This window comes from Geotrypetes seraphini, chromosome 2, assembly GCF_902459505.1.
Source record: "Geotrypetes seraphini chromosome 2, aGeoSer1.1, whole genome shotgun sequence".
NCBI lineage: Eukaryota > Metazoa > Chordata > Amphibia > Gymnophiona > Dermophiidae > Geotrypetes > Geotrypetes seraphini.
Genome location: NC_047085.1, coordinates 228240622 through 228265041, shown reverse-complemented (window position 1 = coordinate 228265041; position 24420 = coordinate 228240622). Strand labels below are relative to the sequence as shown.

At 42.7% G+C, this 24420-nt stretch overlaps 1 long non-coding RNA gene across 1 annotated transcript; it reads left to right on the top strand.

Annotated features, from left to right (window-relative positions):
* Nucleotides 1–1753: 1753 nt before the first annotated feature.
* On the top strand, nt 1754–22265 carry LOC117353454. Its single transcript, XR_004537946.1, has 4 exons — nt 1754–1864; nt 16486–17555; nt 21012–21250; nt 22007–22265. It is a non-coding gene; the product is annotated as an uncharacterized LOC117353454 (long non-coding RNA).
* Nucleotides 22266–24420: the final 2155 nt, after the last annotated feature.

Below are 24420 nucleotides of genomic sequence, written 5' to 3'. Positions count from 1 at the left end.
CTTACTGTCAATATGTCTTGAGAGATCCAGGCATATCTCCCACTCCATCTACTTCCACATCCAACATTTCTCACTCTCTCATCCCCCAGATAATGTGCAGCATTTTTCACCACTGCCCACCAGCCCCAGGCCCATTTTTCCTTCTATCACCTCTCTCCCTCCAAAACTATGTCCAACATTCCTCCCCCTTGCATCCCCTTCAATCTGCCCTCTCCACCACCATATTCAACATATCTCCCTCTCATTCTTCTAATCCCCATGCATCTCTACCTCACTCCTCTCTCTCTATGCCCAATTTTCCTTTCCCCATGTGCACTATCTCTCACTCACACACTCATGCCCATCAATTCTCCCTTTCTATTCCCTTCCTTCTGTGTTCAGTTCGTGCCCCCTCCCTGCCTTCCTGCTTTGTCCCAAAATTAAGTTGCATGCCAGGGATCCCTGCCTGCTCCGCCTGCCTGTACCCCCCTCCACTGAAGCCGACCCATCCACAGAAGCCACAGGTGCTGCTGGGGATCCTTGCCCGCCCACCTGTCCCTGCTGAAGCTGCTGCCGGGGATCCCTCCCTGCCTGACTGTCTGCCCACCTGCCCGCAGCACCCCTCCCCCCAAGCCAATCCTGTTACTTTTTTGGAGACGGACTTGCTCCATCCTCTCCCCAGCAGCAACTCCGTGCAGGGATGGCGCGTGCAGTGATTCATACGCTGCATGTGGCTGGCCCACAAGCCTTCCCTCTGACATCAATTCTGATGTCGGAGAGAAGGTTCTGGGTCAGCTACGCAGCATGTGAGTTGCTTACTGCATCCCTGCATGGAGTGCTGCTGGGGGAGGAGGGAGCCAGTCCAGCTCCAATAAAGTAACAGGGTCAGCTTTGGGGGTGGGGGGTGGTGTAGTGGGTGGGCAGACAGGCAGGGAGGGATCCCCAGCAGCGGCTTCAGCAAGGGGCAGGCGGGCAGGGAGGGATCCCGGTAGTGGCAGCCAGGCTGTGTACCCCCAACAAGCTGCCCGTATGTACCGCGTGTTGAAAAACAAGTTCAAGTTTCAAGTTTTATTAATTCTTGATAAATCGCCTATTTAATTTCCTAAGCGATGTACAATACAAATTAAAATATAACAGCTAATACAATAATAAATAAAAGACAATACACGAATAGGGAAGGAAAAAAAGGGAGAAGTTACAATTTCTTTTCAAGAGTTGAGGAACATATAAAGGAAAATAACATAAGGGGAATAGGACTTTAAAATAGCAAGTTAAAAGGAAATTTTGGTTGAAAAAATCATAGATTAAAAGCATCTTTGAAGAGATGCATGTTTTTTTCCAACTGTCTGTTTTTAAATACATATTTCTCAATTGCAGTTTCATTTTTGACATAGACATAATTTATTCTGTCATCATTCATTTTTCACATAAATTGACATTATGTTGTAGAATATCCCTGGGCTGCTTTTCTGCATTTACCTACGGTGCACTTCATTCAGTTTAAGGTTTGGATGGACCATTTGTGTCTTTATCTGCCGACATTTACTATGTTATGTTACTATGTTTATTTTTGTAAATTTTTTGTGCTATTCACGGTGTTCACATTTCCACACTTTACCCTTTTTATTTATATTACCGTAGTTCCTTGTTCTCCAGTGCATTGTTAATTTGCATTTCAATATAGCAACACCGTTTTTCAGGTTTTTATCACTGGATTTACAGCTGACGTCGCTGGTTCTCACAGGGTTAATGTTTTATGACGTCAATAATGTAAGTTCGTCATGCGTGGCTTGACGTTTTTAAAGACCTCCTCTTATGCACGCTCAGAGCTGCGTTTGCTTTCATTCGCTGGTGCACGGCGTGTTTGTTTGTATGAACGCTGGCGGTAAGTTTGATTTTTCTCCCCAGTGGCTGCTTGGTTTAATTTCTTTGCCGTCTTGGGGGGTTTTACTTGTTTTGTTAGGATCTCTTGCTTCAATGCTTTCCGTTGTTCAAGCTGTTCTTTTCTTATTCAGTGGTGCTTCTGCCTTACTGGTACTGGTGGTACTTTTCCTCTTGTTATCACACTAACTTTTTACCATCTTCTTCCTTTTTTTTTTTTTTTGCAATGGTTGTTTCCGGTATTTTTATTTGGCTGTAACTTGTGGTTTAAAACAATTATTAATAACCCCCCCTTTTTTGTTGCTAAGACACTGTAGAGTTTCTACCGCGGCCCGGAGGGCTAAATGCTAAGCGTCTCGAGCATCGGAGCATTTATTGTCCTGGGCCTAGAGTAGCGGTAAAAACTTAGTAAAAGAGGGCCAGTTATGTTAAGCGTGCTATATATGAAATGGATTAGTAGAGTTTGTTGTCAAAATTGTCTTTCTCTTTTTGATTTAGGCGTTGAATTTGCTTTACCCAAAAGGAAAACCCAAAGAAGCAGAGAAGTTTTTTGTTTGAAGGTCTAGTCTTCTCTGCTCCTTTGGGCTTGGTGAAGAGTTTTGGCTTCTCCTTTTTGTTTTCCTCTGCATTTGCTTTGCCACCAGCATTAGTTTCATGAACAGTTCATGGAGTTGGTTTTTATTGTACAGCATTGTTCATCTCATGATTCAGGCTTTCTCCAAGGTTGCTTTTTTTTTTTTTAGTTTATAACAATTTTTATTGAAAGAATCCAGTAAGAAATACAATAAGATAATACAAAAATACATTCATTACAATAAGAATCAATAATAATATTTCATACATATTTATATCATTCCTCCAAATTAAATTTCCATATGAACTAATCCATTCCTTTCTACATCCCCCTTGATTCCATCCCCTTCCCCCCTACCCTTCCCTCCAGATGAAATCTCCTAACCTGGATGAAAGTTGACAAAAATAAAGAAATAAAATAAATATCTGGAATGTAATTAGATAACCTTAGCTTCATCGTAAATAATTGAGAATTAAACTTCTTGTTCTTTGTGAAAGATTTTGACTATAAGGATCCCAAACCTCCATAAAAAGACAAGTTTTTCTAGGCGAACGTCGACCTTCCCAACTCTCAAATAAAAATAAACAATGCAATTGATTCCTCCAATGCCAGAAACTAGGAGATTCTTTCTGTAGCCAAAATTGCATAATACATTTATGCCCAATCATACATGCTTTATGAAATAAAAGACATTTCTTTTGGCCAAAACCCCCACAAGCTGCTGCTTTTCCAAAAATTATTCCCCTTGGAGAACCCACCATAGGATTACCCCATAAAGAACCCAAAAATAATAGGATGGCAGACCAGAATGATTCAATTAAAGGACATAACCAAAAAGTATGAGATAATGTGCCAGGATCTTTATCACATTTAATACAAGTTTCAAGTTTTATTTTGATTTGATAAATCGCTTATTCAAATTACTAAGCGAGTTACAGCAGAATAAAATAAACATACATTTTGACATACTTCTTAAAATTGACAGTAATAGGTTAGACAGACAAGTTTACAAACTAATTGATACACAAGCAATGAAGGGGTAAAGTTACAACTCAATGCTTAAAAATGAAGACAGAGCCATGGAGAAAACATAGGGGAGGGAATAGTATAAACCTGAAAGGTAACTACTTTGTCATTTAAGGAAAATTTAAAGATTAAAAGCATCTTTAAAAAGTTTTTCATATGTACGAGTAGGTAATAAATTCCACCACCAATTGTGTAATAAAGAAACTGAAATAGGTACATCTTCACATTGATAAAAAAATAATAATAATTCTATCATGAACTTCACAAGAAAAATTCAATCTCATCAATTTATTAATATAATTTGCCAATTGCATATATGCATATAAAGACCCAGGACCCCCTCCCACTGTAACAGAAAGGTCAGGAAAACTCTTAATCTTCCCAGTCTCATCCAATACTTGTGCTAAATAATAAATACCTTTAAACCCCCAATTTCTAAAAATCCTAGATGTCATACCAGGTTGAAAATCTCCATTACCCTGAATAGGTAACATATCTGTTATATGTGGGTTATATCTCCATAATCTAATTAAATTACCCCAAACTGACCTCATTGAAGATAAAATAGAATTACCTCTAAAATGAACCAGTAATTTAGATAGATGTATCTGAAGGAGATATAATAAATGAAAAGGGGAGCAAACTGATCCAAGATGGCCGCTGCCTATGCGATCGGGTAACGTGCATCCAACCCAAGCTCGCCGACTGTTTTACTTTATGCTGGTGACAGCTGTTTCCAGCTTAATTACATTCCTACCTGAATGCAATGCCGAAGAGGGGAGGCTGGAGCACTGCTGGTGCCTCATGGCAGTGGCGTACCAAGGGGGTGTGCAGTCCGCCCCAGGTGCATGGCTTGGGGGGTGCACAGCTGGCCAGGTCCGTGTCTTCCTGCACTTCCTTTCCCCCGGCCACGCCGCTACGATCCTACCTCCCCCCGCCGACAAGAAGTCTTTCTGACGTCAATTCTGACGTCGGAGAAGACGTTCCGGGCCAGCCAGGTAGTGATTGGCTGGCCCGGAACGTCCTCTCCGATGTCAGAATTGGGCCGGGGGAAAGGAAGGGGAGAGGCGCCTTTTTTTTTTTTTTTTTTCCTCCCCGCGGCAGGGAGGGCAGGATAACATAGTAACATAGTAGATGACAGCAGATAAAGACCCGAATGGTCCATCCAGTCTTCCCAACCTGATTCAATTTACATTTTTTAATTTTTTTCTTAGCTATTTCTGGGCAAGAATCCAAAGCTCTGTTAAAACCTACTCCAGTCCATCTACACCCTCCCAGCCAATGAAGCCCTCCCCAGCCCATCCTCCACCAAACGGCCATACACAGACAGTGCAAGTCTTCCCAGTACTGGCCTTAGTTCAATATTTAATATTATTTTCTGATTCTAGATCCTCTGTGTTCATCCCACACTTCTTTGAACTCAGTCACCGTTTTACTCTCCACCACTTCTCTTGGGAGTGCATTCCAGGCATCCACTACCCTTTCCGTAAAGTAGAATTTCCTAACATTGCCTTTGAATCTACCACCCCTCAACCTCAAATTTTGTCCTCTGGTTTTACCATTTTCCTTTCTCTGGAAAAGATTTTGTTCTACGTTAATACCCTTCAAGTATTTGAACGTCCGAATCATATCTCCCTTATCCCTCCTTTCCTCTAGGGCAGGGGTGTCAAAGTCCCTCCTCGAGGGCCGCAATCCAGTCAGGTTTTCAGGATTTCCCCAATGAATATGCATGAGATCTACTAGCATACAATGAAAGCAGTGCATGCAAATAGATCTCATGCATATTCATTGGGGAAATCCTGAAAACCCGACTGGATTGCGGCCCTCGAGGAGAGACTTTGACACCTGTGCTCTAGGGTATACATAGGCTTCCAGTCTCTCCTCATACGTCTTCTGGCGCAAGCCTCCTATCATTTTCGTCGCCCTCCTCTGGACCACTTCAAGTCTTCTTACATCTTTGCCAGATACGGTCTCCAAAACTGAACACAATACTCCAAGTGGGGCCTTTCTAATGATCTGTACAGGGGCATCAACACCTTCTTCTTCTACTGGCTACGCCTCTCTTTATACAGCCCAGCATCCTTCTGGCAGCAGCCACTGCCTTGTCACACTGTTTTTTCGCCTTTAGATCTTCGGACACTATCACCCCAAGGACCCTCTCCTCGTCCGTGCATATCAGTTTCTCACCTCCCAGCATATATGGTTCCTTCTGATTATTAATCCCCAAATGCATTACTCTGCATTTCTTTGCATTGAATTTTAGTTGCCAGGCATTAGACCATTCCTCTAACTTTTGCAGATCCTTTTTCATATTTTCCACTCCCTCTTCAGTGTCTACTCTGTTACAAATCTTGGTATCATCTACAAAAAGGCACACTTTTCCTTCTAAACCTTTAGTAATGTCACTCACAAACATTAACATAACATAGAAACATAGAAAAAGCAGCAGAAAAGGGCTATAGCCCACCAAGTCTGCCCATTCCAAATATCCCCTCCCCTGAATTCACTCCCTAAAAGATCCCACGTGAGTATCCCATTTTCTCTTAAAATCCGTTACGCTGCTGACCTCTATCACCTGGAGTGGGAGTCTGTTCCAATGATCCACCACTATTTCGGTGAAGAAGTACTTTCTGGAGTCGCCATGAAACTTCCCTCCCCTGATTTTCAGCGGATGCCCTCTGGTGGTCGAGGGTCCCATGAGCCAGAAGATATCATCTTCTGACTCGACACGTCCAGTGATGTACTTATACGTTTCAATCATGTCTTCCCGTTCTCTTCTTTCCTCGAGTGAGTACAGCTGCAATTTCTTTAGTCTTTCTTCATACGTGAGATCCTTGAGCCCCAAAACCATCCTGGTGGCCGTTCGCTGAACCGACTCGATCCTCAGCACATCCTTTTGATAGTGTGGTCTCCAAAACTGAACACAGTACTCTAAGTGAGACCTCACCATGGATCTGTACAGCGGCATCATGACTTCAGGTCTCCTGCTGACAAAATCTCTGCGAATACACCCCATCATTTGTCTTGCCCTGGAGGAAGCCTTCTCCACTTGATTGACGACCTTCATGTCCTCACTAGTGATCACCCCTAGATCGCATTCCGCCGTGGACTTAACCAAGGTCTCACCATTTAGTACATAAGTTCTACGTGGGTTTCTCTTACCCAGGTGCATTATCTTGCATTTTTTGGCATTGAAGCCTAGCTGCCAAGTAGTTGACCATTGCTCCAGCAGCAGTAGGTCGTGTGTCATATTATCAGGTAATAAGCTTTTGCCTACTATGTTGCAAAGTTTGGCGCCATCGGCGAACAGTGATACCCTTCCTTTAAGTCCTTGAGTCATATCTCTTATGAACAAGTTAAATAGAATCGGGCCCAGGACCGAGCCTTGTGGCACTCCGCTGATAACGTCTGATGCTTCGGATGGGATACCATTCACCACCACCCTTTGAAGTCTACCGCTCAGCTAATCCCCAACCCATGTAGTTAGTGTCTCCTAATCCTATCGATCTCAGTTTGTTCAGTAGTCTTCAATGAGGGACGCTATCAAATGCTTTACTGAAGTCCAAATATACCACGTCCAGTGACTCTCCGGTGTCCAGTTGTCTAGTAACCCAGTCAAAAAAGCTAATCAGATTAGATTGGCAGGATCTACCCTGGGTGAACCCGTGTTGGTGTGGATCACGCAGTTTTTCTTCGTCTAGGATTGTGTCAAGATTCTGTTTGATCAGTGTTTCTATAAGTTTACCCACTATAGACGTGAGACTCACTGGTCTGTAGTTTGCTGCCTCTGTCCTGCTGCTCTTTTTGTGGAGTGGGATTACGTTGGCGGTTTTCCAGTCCAAGGGGACCCTTCCTGTCACACTGAACAGGATCAGCCCCAGCACCAAACCCTGAGGGACTCCACTACTCACCTTTCCTTCCTCCGAGCCACTTCCATTAACCACCACCCTCTGGCGTCTGTCCGACAGCCAGTTTCTAACCCAGTTCACCACTTGGGACCTAACTTCAGCCCTTCAAGTTTGTTCAACAGTCTCTTATGAGGAATTGTATCAAAGGCTTTGCTGAAATCTAAGTAAATTACATCTAGCATATGTCCTTGATCCAGCTCTCTGGTCACCCAATCAAAAAATTCAATCAGGTTCGTATGGCACGATTTACCTTTTGTAAACCCATGTTGCCTCGGATCCTGTAACCCACAGTTCTTCAACCGCCGGTCCGCAGAAAATTCCTGCCGGTCCGCGCAGGACCGGCGAGATCAACTTCTTCAATTTCCTGCCAGTCCGCGCAGGACCGGCAAGATCGAGGAGCGCAGGGCCGGAGAGATAATGGGGAGCCTTAGACTGTGCTTTCTTCCCTCCCAGCGGCTCTCCTTACAAGCGCAGCGATTCAGGAAGGAAACCTTGGAGCTTTTGCTGAGTTGGGCCGCCTCTGATGATGCAACTTCCGCTTTCCTCAGAGGCGGTGCGACCCAACAAAGGACCCGAGGCTGCCTTACTGAATTGCAGCGCTGGCAAGTAAGGAGAATTGCTGGGAGGGGAGAAAGCTGCTGGGCATGGTGAAAAAAAAAAAAAAAAGGGACAGCTGCTACTGGACCTGGAGAGGGAGAAGGAGAGATGCTGCTGGGAGGGGAGGAGGGAAAGGAGTCTGGTAAGCTGCTGGGCAAGGGGAAAAAGGGACAGCTGCTACTGGACCTGGATAGGGAGAAGGAGAGATGCTGCTGGGAGGGGGGAGGGAAAGGAGTCTGGGAATCTGCTGGGTAAGGGGGAAAAAGGGACAGCTGCTACTGGACCTGGAGAGGGAGAAGGAGAGATGCTGCTGGGAGGGGAGGAGGGAAAGGTGTCTGGGAAGCTGCTGGGCAAGGGGAAAAAGGGACAGCTGCTACTGGACCTTGATAGGGAGAAGGAGAGATGCTGCTGGGAGGGGGGAGGGAAAGGAGTCTGGGAAGCTGCTGGGTAAGGGGGAAAAAGGGACAGCTGCTACTGGACCTGGAGAGGGAGAAGGAGAGATGCTGCTGGGAGGGGAGGAGGGAAAGGAGTCTGGGAAGCTGCTGGGCAAGGGGGGAAAAGAGACAGCTGCTACTGGACCTGGAAGGAGGGAGAAGGAGAGATGCTACTGGGAAGGGAGGAGGGAAAGGAAAAGGAAGAGCGTTACTGCTGGACAGGGGGAGGAGGGAAGGGAGAAGAAAAAAGGAAGGAAACAGCTTGCAGGGAGATTAGAGGAAGGGAAGGGGAGAGATAGGAATGAGATGGGAAGGGGGGTCAGCAGAGAAATTGAGAGGGACAAAGATGCTAGATCTGGTGTAGGAGAGAAAAAAATGAAGAGAGCAGTGAAGCTGGAGTGAATTGTGTAAAAAGGAGAGAGGAGCATAGGCTGGATGGAAAGGGGAGAGGGGCATAGAAAGAAGACAAATACCATATGGAAGGGGGAGAGGTCAGACAGTAGATGGAAGGGGCAGACGCTGGAAGGAAGAGAGTGAAAAGAAGATGAAAGCAGAAACCAGAGACAACAAAAGGGAGAAACAAATAATTTTATTTCTATTTTGTGATTAGAATATATCAGATTTGAAATATATATCCTGCTAGAGACATAACTGGGGACTGCAGTATTCTGTTAGCATGATATTTCTATGAACTTGGCTTGTTCAGTTTTCTTGATAGTAGAGGGGATATATGTGAAGGGGAGGGGAGACAGGGGTTTTGTTGGTCCGTGCTCTGTATATTTGTATTTATAAAATCACAATTGTTCAGAATATTGTTTCTTTTTATACTTTAATAAAATACGTTCAATATAAAATCATAATTGCGGCTTGTGCAGATGGGATCAGATGGTTTGCGGGGACCGAGCTTGCGGAGATGGAGCGTAAACGGGGTTTTTAAATTTTAGTCCTATTAGTTTGCCGGTCCACAAAATAATTCTTTTATTTCTGCCGGTCCACGGGTGTAAAAAGGTTGAAGAACACTGCTGTAACCCATTAGATTCAAGGAAGTACATTATCCTTTCTTTCAGCAACACTTCCATTATTTTTCCAACAACTGAAGTGAGGCTCACCGGCCTGCAGTTTCCTGCTTCATCCCTGTGACCACTTTTGTGAATAGGAACCACATCCGCTCTCCTCCAATCCCCAGGAACCACTCCCGTCTCCAGAGATTTGTTGAACAAGTCTTTAATAGGACTCGCCAGAACCTCTCTGAGCTCCCATAGTATCCTGGGATGGATCCCGTCTGGTCCCATTGCCTTGTCCACCTTCAGTTTTTCAAGTTGCTCATAAACACTCTCCTCCGTGAACGGCGCAGAATCCACTCCATTTTCTCGTGTAATTTTGCCAGACAATTTCGGTCCTTCTCCAGGATTTTCTTCTGTGAACACAGAACAGAAGTATTTGTTTAGCACATTTGCTTTTTCCTCATCACTCTCCACATATCGGTTCCCAGCATCTTTTAGTTTAGCAATTCCATTTTTCATCTTCCTCTTTTCACTAATATATCTGAAAAAATTTTTGTCTCCCTTTTTTACATTTTTACCCATTTGTTCTTCTGCCTGTGCTTTCGCCAGACGTATCTCTTTCTTGGCGTCTTTCAGTTTCACCCTGTAGTCCTTTTTGCACTCTTCTTCTTGGGTTTTTTTATATTTCACGAACGCCAACTCTTTCGCTTTTATTTTCTCTGCCACTAGTTTGGAGAACCATATCGGCTTCCTTTTTCTCTTGTTTTTATTGATTTTTTTTCACATAAATGTCCGTAGCCATTTTTATCGCTCCTTTCAGCTTAAGCCACTGTCTTTCTACTTCTCTTATGTCCTCCCATCCTAACAGCTCTTTCTTCAGCTACTCTCCCGTTGCATTAAAATCTACGTTTGAAATCTAGGACTTTTAAGTGTCGTGGCTGGCTTTAGCGCGGCAGGGAGGGAGGGAGATAGGTAGACAGGCAGGCTGGCTTTGGGGTGTTCAAAATCTGGAAGGTAGTGGGGGGAACATAAGGGGGCACTATGGACACGGGGCGGGGGCACTGGGGGCATTAAGGACATGGGAGGGAAGGAAGGAGGGAGGGAATAGAAAGGGACAATTGTTGGGCCTGAGTAAAGAAAGAAATGAAAGAAAGGATACACAGTCAATTAATAGATGTCCCCTTTTGATGAAAAAATAAATGGTCACGTTACCTCTGACTTATTTTCTCAGCAGCAGAGTCGGCAGCCTTGCTGAGGTGCAGGAAGGTCCCGCGCTGACTCGTCTGCTGGCTCTGCTCCAGAAGAAGTAAGTTACATCGGAGGGGGTGGACCCAGCAGACGCAGTCATTGAGGGACTTTACCACAACTTCCTGCGTCTGCCGGGACGTAACTTACTTCTGGAGCAGAGTCAGCAGACGAGTCATCGCAGGACCTTCCAGCATGCGGCTGCTGAGTCCGCTCCAGAGCAAGTACGTCGGAGTGGGGTGGACTGGCAGCCGGCAGCTACAATCATCGTGGGACCTTGCTGCATGAAGGGAGAGAAAGGAGCAGGATTGCTGGAATGAAAGAGTGGTGGAGGGAAAGAAAGGGGGCAGGGTGGTATGGAAGGATGGTGTTGATAGAAAGGGGAGAGACATAAGGGGGAAGGATATTGGAGGGAGAGAAAGGGGGCAGATGCTGACTGAAGAGGGGTGGATGGCGAGAGAAAGGGCAGACATTGTATGGTAGTAGGGAGCCTATGCTGCTTGGAAGTGCAGATGGGAGAGATAAGGGAGCAAATGCAGGAAGGAAATGGGAGGAGAGAAAGAGGGGAGCAGACGCTGGATGGAAGTGGACAGAGAGGAGAAGGTACTAGATGGAAGGGTTGGAGAAAGAGGGTACATGATGGAAGGAGGGGATAAATAAAAGGAGGGCACATGATGGGGAGAAAAGGATTGAGTTAGGGAAACACTGGAGGGGTGAGGGAAAGAGGTGGCAAGCTTTAGGTAGACAATAAAAAAGGACATTGATGAGAGGGTAGTAAGAACGTAATCTAGACAGATGCAGAAAATAAATTGAAAAGGAAAATGAGGGAGGAAAGGGATTGCAGAGGAGAGGTGTGGGAGAGGGGAGAGATGGAAGGAGGGAGGCATACAGTTTCTGGAAGGGGCATAGAAGGAGAGAAGATGCCATATAGGGGAAGAGAGACGGCAGACAGTGGATAGAAGGAAGAGAGTTACAAGAAGATGAGGAAAGCAGAAACCACAGAAGACAAAGGTAGAAAAAAATTTTCTATTTATTTATTGCTTTAGGAGACACGTGTCACTGTTTCTGTGGTGCACTGTATGCAGAGTCCACCTTCTTACTGGTTCAATTTAACCTTTGTCTATGTATTTCTATTTTATCCCCCCTTTTTACAAAACCGTGGAGCGTTTTTTAGTGCCAGCCATGGTGGTAGCAGCTCTGATGCACGCCATCTCCTTTGGACTCAGCAGAAGCGGTTGTTTCCGCTCTTCTAAGACTGATCGGTCGGGTCACACCCTGATGCAGCTAGTCGGTGAAACGCTGGCCTCCGTCGGTGTGCCGATCAGTTTAAGATAAGTGGCTTTATTCCTCTATCTATAGGTGTGCCGATCAGTTTAAGATAAGTGGCTTTATTCCTCTATCTATATTATCACACATGTGAAGCATAAGTTTCTTTGCTCGCATCAATTCATTTTTGAAGGTTTTGCCTGTGAGGTTACCGTCTAACCACCTTGAATTCCACGTTTTGTGGCGGTGGGAGGGCCTTTTCTGAGGCTTTTTCCTTCTTTTTGATTGAATAGCGAGGTGACACCTGCTCCACTGTGTTCCAGCAAAACATTATCTTTTAATGTCCTAACAATACAGCAGTCGACAATTGAAAGTGTTGGTTTACATACATATGCTAGGTACGCCACTGCCTCGCGGCGCTCAGGAGGGCCGACTCTCGGCAACATTGAGGACTTGCTCCGGAGGATGCAGGGAGCCGCATCTACAACTCCGGAGGTTGGCTCGCTGAGGATCCCGGGTGTGGGCGAGACCGGCGGGATTTCTCTTGGGCCAGATACTACTCTCAGCCCAGAGATTAGAGCACCGCCTCCCCCACCACAGATAGCCAGTTCTCCCAGGGGCGAGGAAACCCGAATGAAGTGGCGGTCCTATCCCCAGAGGCAGATTCAACACCAGGGAGTCTGGGAATGGAGATCCCAGTACGGGTAATCTCTGAAGAGGACTCTATGGAAATTACAGCAGCAGGAGGAGGTTTGACCCAGAAGGAACAGAGTCATGGATATCTTAAGGAAGTTGAGAGACTATGTACTTCAGTACAAGTTTCTTTTTGGGATAGGCCTGCTGAGGTGACCTTAGAAGCCCTTTGGGACCTGGTAGCAAATTTTGGGAAGACAATTACCCCAATTTCCAACAAATTGAAAATAAACTGATTCACCATTCAGAAGAGCTAGAAAAATTAAAAATGGATATGACTTCTTCAAAAAATATACTTCAAAAGACTCAGCAAGACATGGCTTCAGTAAAACAACTTCAGGAAACTATAATTAAAGATAATTTAAATCTTAGAAGAAAAGTAGAAACATTAGAGAACCATGTGCGTATTAATAACTTGAGATTGATAAATTTATTTTCCAAGAGTAAGCATGATTTCACCTAGAGACATGCTTAGGAGATATTTAATAGAAATTTTGGAAGTTCCAGAGGGAAACTTTCCACCATTCTCTCGGGTGTATTATCTCCCTAGCAAAATTCCGCATCAACAGCAACCTGAACCTACTCAAGGACAAGCATTAAATATTACTGAAATTTTGGAGAAATCAGACACGGAGGTGGTAACACCAGCAACATTAGTTGTTACATTGGCTCTATCTATTGATAAGTCATGGTTATTGAGACTATTTCTTAAGAATAAACAGAAGGAATTTCTTGGTTGTAAAATTCAAATGTTCCCTGATGTTTCAAGGGAAACGCAAAAACGTAGGCGTGATTTCCTTCTTTTAAAACCAGGGGTCATCTCACTAGGAGCTACATTTTACTTAAGACACCCTTGTAAGTGCATTGTTCGGTATCATTCAAATAAATATGTATTTTTTGAATCTCAACAATTGACTAATTTTATGGGTTATGTCCCGTCTGGACAAGGATAAAATTCAATCTTGAGCTCGAAAAAGGAAAATAGTAGCTTTGTTCCCGATGTATAGGACAGCATTACTTTGATGTATTGATTATATCTCTTCTTATTTCTTGCCAATATAATTCTTGGATCTAAAGAGGACTTGAGCTAATTTCACCATAATAATTCTTCTTGTAATTTTACTTAACTTTTTTGTTAAGTAAGGATTTATTGTTTAATGATTAATATGCTTTGGTTAAATTTGCTTTCTGTACAATATATTGTAATCAATAAAATATTGATAATATATTGAAAATATATTGAAATCAATAAAAATACTTAAATATAAATGAAAAGGGTGATAAAAGGCTTTTTCATATTCTATAGGAGAAAATAAGAGATCATCTAGCACCCAATCCCTAATATGTCGTAGCAAACAAGCCTTCCTATAAATACGAAGATCAGGAAGACCCATGCCATCCCTTGTCCCTGATCCTAGTAAAAAATCAAAAGATAATTTTGGCTTTTTACCGGCCCAACAAAATTTAGTGATAGCAGTTCTTAATTTCCACCAATCTCTATTTGTCAATTCTAGGGGAAGCATTTGAAATGTATATAACCATTTAGGAAAAAGAACCATTTTAAAAAGAGCAATATGCTCAGCTAAAGATAAAGGCAAAGTTTGCCATTTTAACAATTTTTGCTTTGTGTGATTCATCAAATCTGGAATATTAGATCTATATAAAAATTTAGAATCTATTGGAATATAAATTCCCAAATATTTAAATTTACCTTCCATCCATCTAAGTGGAAAATCAGTACCCCACTGCATTCTTAAACCTTCATTAATAGCTAATGCTTCAGATTTATCCATATTTAATTTGAATCCTGAAAAATCACCAAACTCAACAAAACTTTCCAATAAAGATTGTAATGAAATCCTATGATTTGTTAAATGTACTAAAATATCATCTGCAAAAGCAGCAATTTTAAAGGTAGAAGACCTGATATTCACTCCGCAAATATCTGGATTAGCGAGAATTTTATGAATCAATGGATCCAGGGTCAACACAAAAAGTAACGGAGACAAGGACATCCTTGCCTCGTGCCTTGTCCCACTGCAAAAAATTCCGAAAGGCAACCATTGACAAATACTCTAGCCTGAATATCTGAATAAAGGATTTTAATAGCATCCTGAAAATAACCTGTGATACATATTTAGTTAAAACTTTAAACAAAAAGTCCCATCTAACCCTATCAAAGGCTTTCTCAGCATCAAAACTAATCAACAAAGATGGTATATTCTTATAAAGTACCCACTCTAAAGAATATAATATAGATATAATATTCTTAACAGCTGTACGTCCATTTACAAATCCTACTTGAAGTTCAGCAATCAGATTAGGTAACAACTTCACCAGTCTATTAGCCAAAATCTTAGCTAATAATTTTGCTTCATAGCAAATCAAAGAAATCGGCCTATATGATTCTACCTTAGTAGGATCTTTACCCGGCTTTGGAAATACAATTATTTGAGCCTGACAAAGAGTTTTAGGTAAAATTTGTTTCTCAATCTGATTATTAAATATCAACACTAAAGGAGTCGCTATGTTATTACCAAGAATCTTATAAAATTCTGCTCTATAACCATCTATACCAGGTGCTTTACTTAACGGGCTTTATTGTATAGCCAATAATAACTCTTCTTCCCCCTATAGGACAATTCAAATGTGCCTGCTCCACCTGTCCAATACAAGGTAATTCTAAACTGGACAAATAAGTATCACTTGATAAGCCTGTATCTTGACTATTAGCAAACAAAGAATAATAACGCTGAAATATCATTATCTTTTATCATTATCTTTTATCAATATCATTATCTTTTATAAAAAATTGACCCTGAACCGATTTGAATTCGCGAAACCCTAGATGACAAAACATTTTCCTTTCACCAAACGAGCCAAGAATTTTCCTGATTACCATGTTTATACAATTGATATTGATAATATTTCACAGATTTAACAGCTCTCTGATAAAGGAGTTCATTTAATTAAATCTGTATAGCTAATAATTGAGCCGAATTATCATCTGACGGACATCTAGCTTGAATACCTCTAATTTTAATTAACTGTTTTTCTAAACGTAATATAGCCCTATCACAAGATTTCTTTTTTTGACTAGAATAAGCAACTATTTCCCCCCTCAATACCGCCTTAGCCGTTTCCCGAAACAAAGTAGGAGAATCTTTGTTGTGTTCATTATTAATCTGATAAGAATTCCAGCAATCAAGAATATGTTTTTGAAATTTAACAACATGATATAGATCTAATGGAAATTTCCATTGAGGAAGACCCAAAGATTCAGAAACCAAAGACAGTGTAACCCAAACAAAGGCATGATCTGAAATCGCTGTAGGTCCTATACCAGACTCTTGAATTTTGGAAAACAAAATATCAGAGCAAAGGAGATAATCCTGGAATGAGTATTATGAGCCCTGGAACAATGAGGACCGGAATTGCCTAACCAGATTAATTTGAAGGTAGGGTTAATTGATTTAAGGTTTGAGTAGTTCTATATGGAACAAGTAATCTTGCTAGATAATACTTCTGAAATACCCCCCTCCCCCCCCGATTGTGGGAGAGGGAAATGCATTACTCAAGTGCAGAAACTAGCTGTACATTCAAGATCTTCATATTAAATATACATGATATGCATATGCCTGCACTGAATTTATGCATCATTCATGGATACTGTAAAATTACTTGTAGCATTTTTGGACCAGTTATCTAGCCCTGTCCCAGCCAGAGGTCGGAATACTTGGTTAAAAGGGGGTGGGGTAGGATTCTGGGTGATCGCCCAAATGTCTACATTGCTAATGCTGCTTATTTTCTTGATAATGGACTGTACTAGGAATTTATTTTTAAAAATTCTTATGTACTTTTTGTTTTTGCTCTTTCAGAATGATCATGAATTGCTGACTTCTTTTGAGTGGATTGTGGCATTGGGTACACAAGGAATACAGCTTACCCCAAGGAAGAATGAACTCCATGAACCCTATTAAATTGGAAGAAGCAGAATAGGAACTGCTCCACTTGCATTCTTTGAACTCAGATTACACAGCCTTACCTAAGTGGTGGTCACTTACTATCCTATTCTCCACTTGTTCTCAGGTCAAACTGTGCAATCCTTGGGAGTTTAGTACAAGTTGTACTCTCTCTCTCTACTCAAAGTATTCATTGTTTTAGTCTGAGAGAGTTTTTAAAATCCATTGTCCTCCACAAGTATGGCACTAGTTAGATGGCAAAAACCTTTAAGTTTTTCAAGAGAGCGTTTAGAAAACATGACTCACGAAACTTCATTCAGAAGTACTTTTTTGTCTGATCCAGACTGGTGTGATCTTCTGTTTCATTATAAGTGTTTGACACGAGAAGAGCTACAGGGAGCCATGTTTGTTGAATATGTAAAACAGGAAATGATTCCCCGGGGCTTAAGAATGCTAAAGAAACCGTCGCTCTTCAGTGAAAATGAAGCATTTGTTGCAAAATGGAATGCTATTCTGAATAAATGCTCATTGGATTTAATGCTTTTAATTATAGAAACTACCGATAAAAAAATAGCTGAAACCAAAGATATGATATCTATTCTTAAAGATGAGCTGAAGTTTGACTATTCTTCAAGAAGTTACAAAAGGCACATGAAAGACCTTAAAGACTATATTGAGCAATACAGATCTAATGTCAGGCGTCGTAAGATCAAGAAATTCAGACGGGATGAGAGTGACTATAAAACTGGTTACGTATATCCTTGGATGGCCAGGAAAACAAAAGGTCCATCAAAAGAGTACTTTGACTTTACATCAGAGGAATCGGATAGTAGCTATGATTTCTCTAGAAGACGTTCTCGGCCTTTTTTCAGTGCAGGCAGAAGCACTTCTCAAACTCGTGGACGTTCTTCCTCCAATCACAGAGCTAGGCAAGCTAGTGAAAACAGGTGGCGTTGCTCCTGGAAAGAGTTTTGACCAAATTGGAGGTGGGATAACTGCAGATCCTATCTTCTTTGGTAAACTCGACTAGCTCAGACAAGAACCTTTTTAAAAGATGCCTTGATTTTTGATCCTATGATAATGAGAGATTCATCAAGAAGCCCAAACTCTCTCTTTATGTTGTGCTTCTCTTGTATTGAGAACAAGATACTGGATTGCTCAGGCTAAGTCCAGCTTGACATGCCTGCATACCTCCTTTCCCCCCAAAAAAAAAAAAAAAAAAAATCTTTAGACCCTTTGGGGCCAGATTCTGTAAGCGGCACCCGCCTTAAACGCAGCTACCGATCACCTGTCATTTGAGGGCGCCGGTTACAGAATGAAGCCTATTCAGTCAAGACGGGCAGCTGACATGTAGGCCTGGAAAACCTGGCTTACGTTTCATCTGATTATCTTTGCCACTAGACCGCAGCAGCCAATTGCTGCAGGGGAATTCCTCTCCTTTCTCCATCAGCTGAGTGGCTGGGACTCCCCAAAGCTGCGATTCTGTAACTGGCGCCCAAGTTGGATTGCATTTCCATCATTCTAAGGTGCTGGTTACAGAATCGTAGATTTTTGGGAGTCCCTGCTGCATAGCTGATGGAGGTGGGGGTGAATTTCTCTGCTGTGATCAACTGAGTGGTTGTGGCAGGGAAACCCCCCCCCCACACACACACACACACTGTCCCCAGCAGGAGGTATGTCCAGTCCCTCCTGCCGGCTCCCACCCGGACTCTCCCTGACCTTTTTCTGTAAGGCTAGCCAGAGGGATGCCCACTCTCTCTGGCCGACAAGCCCGCCTCTTCAGAATGTTGGGCCTTCCCAGTGCATCCTGGGATGCATTGGGGAGAGGCTGAAGGCCCTGATTGGCTCAGGTGCTTGAGACCCTTCCTATAGGAGGGGCTTGGGCATCTAGGCCAACCAAAGTCTTAAGCTTCCTTCCCAGTGCATTCTGGGATGCACTGGGAGTGGCCTAAGACTAATTGGGCATCCCTCCTGCCGGGGATGTTACAGAGGGGGTGCCAGCAGGAAGAGATTGGGCAGCCCTTCTATAGTGGGGGGGGGTCATGGTTGGCAGCAGGAGGGAGTGGGATCCCTCCTGCCAGCTGGTATGAGGTTTGGGGGTTCACTATTATGGCTGGGGGATTTCCCCCCCACACACACACACCCATCAGCTGAGTGGCAGGGACTCTCCAAAGCCGGGATTCTGCAACAGACACCCTAGATTGATTGACAGGCAATCCGACTTTGGTGCCAGTTACAGAATCGTGTCTTTGGGGAGTACCTGCTGATGGGGAGGGGGGAATTCCCTGCCGCAATCAGCTGCGGCAGAGATAGGCTTCTGAGATGTAGGCCAGGGTTTTCCAGGCCTACATTTCAGTCGCGTATCTTGGTGTGAATTGAGGCTGGGTAGCCACTTTAGCCCGCCTAATGCCATTTCCAGCGTTGGCCATGCCTACTCTTGTGTTCTGCAGCCTAAATTGGCTACCTAGCTGCAATTCCAGTGGCCATTTCAGCTGCCTTTTTATTTAGGCGTCAATAGGTGCTTCAACACTGCCCTTTCTGACTGCATTTTTCAATTACATGGGTATTGGCAGGGCGCCTACCAATGCCTAAATTTAGTCACTGGTTATAGAATTTCCCCTGTAGTCACCTTTGAGACTTGACATTTAATGCAGTGGTCTTCAATGCAAGGTCTGTGAGCTTGTGGCATCCCATGGAGACCACCTGGGTGTCCCGTGTACCTATCTGGAGTCCCCACACATGTAACATATATGAAATATTTGTATACTGGGCATAAGACAGTCTTTAAATCTTCTGTTTCCTGGATCCCAACATGGACTATGTTTCGGCTGATGCAGCCTTCTTCAGGGATATATTTAAAAGAGCCTCTGAAATGGTAGGTCTGTGCCTGCCTCATGTATAAACCAAACAAAGATTCACTGCTGAAATTAAGTTGCATTTGAAACGGAGGTTAAGAGCACAGACAGAATGAAGTGCAACCAGAGACTGGAAAAGATGATTAGAAAAAAAAATTCTCAATCACTAAACTGAAGATTAAAATCCACTTTTTCTACCTTTGTTTGGTGACTTTAATCTTCTGTCTATTTTGCACTATTCAAGTAGAAATGCGTTTCTTTCTATTTCTCTGGAGTTGTACTGTATGTAGAGTCTGGCGTCTTAGGGTTTTGTTTGTGTATATTAGGGCTTTTTAAATTTGTGGTCTTGTATTTTCATAGATGTTCTGCAAATGTGACAAAGTCCAGATGTTCTGACAGGAATGAATGTTGCGAAGTGTTATTGGGCTTTCCTTCAGCCTTTTAGATCCAAAACAGCCCTCATTAGTGAAGACCACTGCATTAATGTGACTTGTTTAATAGAAGATTTTTTTTTTTTTTTGTCTACTTAAGAGCAGCAGTGCTTTTGAAGGCCAGCTCAGGAATTGGTTATTAGGGACCCTTATACTAAAATGCACACTATTTTCTATGGGAAACTTTGCTTTGATAAACGAGCATTTTGGATTACGAGCATGCTCCTGGAACGGATTATGCTCGTAATCCAAGGTACCACTGTACTTGCATGTTAAGGCTATGCTTATCATGTACTAATGTGAAGGCTTCTTTGCCCTTTCTGTGCCCACACCACACCCTACTCTGAAAAATATTTCAAACGGTGTACATAATACATACTTTGTGCTTGCAGGCAGATTACTGCAGAACACAAGCCTGGGGTTGTGTGTGGTGTTTTTTTTTTTTTTTTTTTTAAGGTAAGCTTTTTCCTGTGCCTGTTAGGGTTAAGGGCCTCCTAGTTGAGGGATAATGGGCTGACTGTTATCTAAATTCCAAACCAAAATTCAGGACTCTAGTGAATTGCAAATTCAACAACTGGCAGACAAAGTGCAACAGAAGGGATTTCTTCTATGAAAGCAAGATTTTAATAGTAAATAGTCTTGGGGTACCGGGATTTTTGTATCTGATGTTTAAGAATTCACCAGCCTTCCTCAGGCTCCACTACCCCTCCCCCTCCCCCCAAGTTGTCCTATCCAAGTTAATGGAATGAGTCTCTCCAAATATCCATATGTGCATTCACATTCAGGACTCCCTAATGCATTTGCAACAATATTCACATAATGGCTTTACTCAATGTAGAAGCAGTTGATCCAAAATGCTGTCGATAGCATTAAAACCTTTGGAACTTGCATGTTTTTGTTCATTAGTTTAGTCTGTCATATCTGCCTCCCCTATTTTTTAGGGCCAGTCTGCTTTAAGATATATGGGGCAGCCATGGGAGCCGTTACAGCTGTATTTGACACATTTTGAAAGCTTTCTGGAGACATCTTAACATGGCTACAAACATGTAAAAAATTTGTGGTGTTCATGGCACCAGGCTGAATTAGTTACTTTTTAAATTGCTTAACTCGCCACGACCTGCCAATTTGCTTAATGTTTTTTTCCTCTATTTTAAAGACAGAATGGTACATCTACCTCCCGTTCCTCCAAGCCTAAAGACAATTTTTGTGCTGTGAAGTCTGTCGTCCTAAAAAAACTTGCTTGAGGACTTACAAGCAAGCCAATTACCTTGTTCAAATTCTGCAGTGGACCGTTGGGTACCAGATCCAATCGGACTACTTGGTTGAGGATATCCCTTGAGTTATGAAGACTGCACCAATATCTATTTGAAGAGGCATAACCAGAGTCCTCTATTGGTATGCATTTTACAATAGCGCATGTTTTTTTTATATATCTCGACCTTATAAGCTCAGTATGGTTCACAATAGGTAAGTGGCATTACCAGCTATAATGGTAGCTCATTGAGTTTTCACAGCTTCATGTGATTAGATGACAATTAATACATTACTGCTGAACTGAGGGGTATAGAGATACTGGAGTCTGATCATTATGTGGCTGCTTTTTCTTGTGATCATCAAAACAGGGCTGATCAGCATCCTCTAACGAGTGAGGAATATAAAAGACGTAAAACCAACTTGCAATTGAGCATGATTTTTCATCTGTCCTTGTCCAACTATATATAAGGTGGACAGCTCAATCTATTAACATGGAGGGATTGCTTTCATGAGAGACTGAATCAGTCTGAACAGCCAATTGCTTATTTCCAACAAGTCCACAACTACTGGGAGTAGTGATGGGTTTATTTGTTTAGTTTCTGAGAGGCTGACTACATCAGTGTCTCTTGTACTGTAGATACCAATATTTCAAACGATTGGGGATGTTAATTAATACAAATTTCCCCAGGTTCTATTTTGAACCAGCCCCTTCATTGTGGGTGCTTAGTTCCTTTCTACCCTCTGGAGTGTTGCATTGTTACTTCTCGGGTTTTTAAAGCTTGAATGGTCAGTGTGTTTACACTTTAAAGAACACTATAGGCTTGTTTTATTGCCTCTAGGCTCTAGTAGAACTTAGAAAATTTATTTTATTCCATTTTGGCTTTTGCTTTCTTCCAGAGTTATAATGAAGCATTGATTCTTCCAAGTGTGTGGTGTCTTGGGATACTATTTAAAGGAGTAGCAGCAAGATGAGTACTGTTTTTTAATTGCATTACTTAAAAGACAAAAAAATCATATAATAACATAGGGGCATGGACCTATGATTATACCCTTTATAGGGGTTTAGTGACTTACAAAAGCATTGTTCATTACCCCTCGTATGATGGTCCATGTCTCCTTTAAATAAAACTGTGACCAGTAAAAAGTTGTGGTAAAATATTGCTTATTTTTCATTCTTTATCTCCCCCCCCCTGTTTGTTGGTTGAGTGAAGTGGCTTGAATTGTATGTTACCTTGAGGTGGTGCTGCCTCATCCCTTTCCCCTCCTCCCTATCCTGGGAGATGCTAGAGCGCTTGAGCCCACTGATGGTTCTATTAGCACTCATCCTTCCACTGCTACGTTCTCTGGCTTTTTTTTTTTTCTCTCATTCTCATTCCACCTTTCCAATATTACTTTACACTGGCCAGACATTTTATGCCTCTGCCCCCTTAGTCCTTCCTGCCTGCTAGGCGAGACCTAAGGACATAGTTGTGTACTAGCTGTTGTCTTTTCCAACCCCTTCAAATTTTCACTTGAACAATCCTCTACTCTGATGCTGCTCTTACCTCCTTGTCCCTGTATGTTTATCTTTCAGAAGAGATGAGGGGATATAAAGCAGAAGCTATTGATTTCTTCCCTCCCCACCCCTCTTGCTCCTTGAGAGAAGGGGAGGAGTGATAGTGTTGAGAGAATAGATGCTTTTCTCTAAATATAGCCCCTCGTTCTTCCTGGTGTCTTTCCTGATCTTCTGTTCCCTATGGAAGGATAGGGTTAGGAGAACTGTTTCTAATCACCCATGCCTCGTAAAAGTGCCTATGTGGTACTAGCAGGAAAGGAGACTACCTTTAGATAAGTTAAGGTTTTCAAAATATTCATAACAAATATCCTGAAACTTGGATGCCCTAAACATGTAAGGACCCTAGTTACTCATTAGAACCATTGTAGACAGCATTGACCTGGCTGGCAGAGTGCTTTATAAAGGCAATACATATTTAACATCACATTGCATCACCTGATCTATGTATGCACTAGTTGTTTGTTGTGTACATGGAGTTTCCACCAATGGTTGAAGAGGCCATTATGATTTCTAAACTAGCTTACAAATAGTTGATTCCTGCTAGTTGTTTCTTGCATGTTAGAACCTCCATGATCTGCTCCTGTTCTTGGACTGTTGCTTACTAAGATGGCTGTCCTGCTAGATGTATTGGAATTTGCCAATGTCATTGGATATATTTTCAAAAGGAGTCGTGTTCAGTGAGTCTTTCATAAAATACCCAGAAAACTTCTCCCAAGGGAGGGGCCTGAGGCTTCTGAGCCAATCAGGGCCTTAGACCCCTCCCTGTGCATTGCATAATGCACCAGGGAGGTGCCTAAGGCCCAGTGTCATTGGCAAGACAGGAGGAGGAGGTATTTTTAGTACCTCCTGCTACCACCTTTTAAGGTATGGGGCCTGGAGGGAGAGGGGGGTGGGCCTCCGGTGGCAGCAGGGAGTGAGCATCTCTCCTGCCTTTTTCTTCCCAGGGGGGGTATTTCCTGGTAGGAGGGGCATCCTTCCTCCCATCCTGTTTTGGGGTTCGGGGGGGCTGTGGCTCAGAGGTGTTGCACGGAGGGGGGGCTTTTTTAATGAGACAGATGGTGCCTGTTTAACACATGCATAACATCTGTGCCATAAACCCCCCCCCCCCTCCACCCCACAGAATCCCTAACAGCAGTTACAGGAGGCTGCTTTCCCTGTCACTGTTAGGGTTCCATGCATGTGTCAGTCTCACCGAGCGACTGAATCTGTTGCATTTGCATGCAAATTATTTGCACCTCTGTGGAAATCATTTGTATGCAAACTTGATAGTGAATCAATTGCTGTTAGAGAATCGGCCGGAGAATCAGCCAACAGTGATTGAGTCACTATCTTTAGTGAATCTAGTCCTTAGACTTCATTACATTAGCTCAGCACCTAGCACTTGGCAACCAACTGCAGGTGATACTTTTGTATCTAAGCATTCCGTACTCCTGGTAGAATTCTGTGCAAAAAAATTCAAAATTTTGCAAGTTTATTTGTCAAAATTTAAATAATATTGTTGCTAATTATCCATAATTCCATTTAAAACATTTAGAATGGTTTTTCTTCTACCTTTTTTGGGCCTTGAACATTGCCAAAGACAAGACCCACCATAGGGATTTGTGTAGCTTGTTCCAAGCATAAGGTGCAGCTAGGTCGTAGGAATGGAATGGCAGAGAAAGAGAAGACCACAGATAGGAGGGACTTACAGCTGAGCGGAGTTCATGGGGGATCATAGGGGAATGCTAGTGAAGATAGTGAGGGGCAGCTGAGCGAG